Raw genomic sequence first — 1054 nt, forward strand, 5'->3', positions numbered from 1 at the left:
GAATTGAGAATCCAGAAATTAACCCATCCTCATACAGCCAACTGAACTTCGACAAAGTACGATGAATGGGGAAGACGTCTCTTCAGGAGATGGTGCAGGAAGAACTGGAAATCAAATATGCAAAAGATTGAAACAAGACCTTTATCTCACGTCATATACAAAAACCAACTCTGCATGGATTAAAGACCTGAGTGTGAATCACAGAATTATTATAAAAGTCACCAATGAAAAAAGAGGGACAAATTTAAGGGTTCTAATACAGGGCACACACAGACTGCCAAACACTATAAAAAATTATACAAACAAAAGAAGGCAAAATAGGTGACTGGGACATTTTAAAAATTAGAAATTTATGTGTATCAATGGATCTAACCAAAAGAGTAAAAAGGGAACCCCCAGAATGGGAAAGAAATCATTTGCAATGACATATCAGACAAGGGACTAATTTATAAAATCTGTAGGAAACTACAACAACTCTGTAAAAAAAAAAAAGACAAATAACCCAATTTAAAAATTGGCACATGACATGAACAGATACCACCAAGGAAGATACCACCATTTGGGCAGCCAACAAACATATGAAGAAATGTTCGCAGTCAGTAGCCATTTGTTGTTGTTGTGAAGTGCCGTCAAGTTTTTTCTGACCCATAGCGACCCTGTATAAGGTTTCCGAGGAGCAGCTGGTGAGCTCGAACACCGACCATGCAGTTCAAACGCTGACACATTAACCCACAGTGTCATTGTTGTTGTAGTTAGGTACCATCGAGTCGGTACCGACCCATGGCGGCCTTATGTACAGCAGAACAAAACACTGCCATATCAGAGAGATGCAAATCAAAACAACAATGAGATATCATCTCACACCATCAATAACAACGAAGTTCAAAAAAGTAGAGGACAATAAATGCTAGTGAGGATGTAGAGAGCCTGCTACCATCCTACATTACTAGTGGGAATGCAAAATGGTCCAATAACCCTGGAAAACAGTATGGTGCTACCTCAGAAAGGTGGAAATAGAAATACCTTATGATCCAGCAATTCTTCTACTTGGTAT

This window comes from Chrysochloris asiatica, unplaced genomic scaffold, assembly GCF_000296735.1.
Source record: "Chrysochloris asiatica unplaced genomic scaffold, ChrAsi1.0 scaffold00061, whole genome shotgun sequence".
Taxonomy (NCBI): Eukaryota; Metazoa; Chordata; class Mammalia; order Afrosoricida; family Chrysochloridae; genus Chrysochloris; species Chrysochloris asiatica.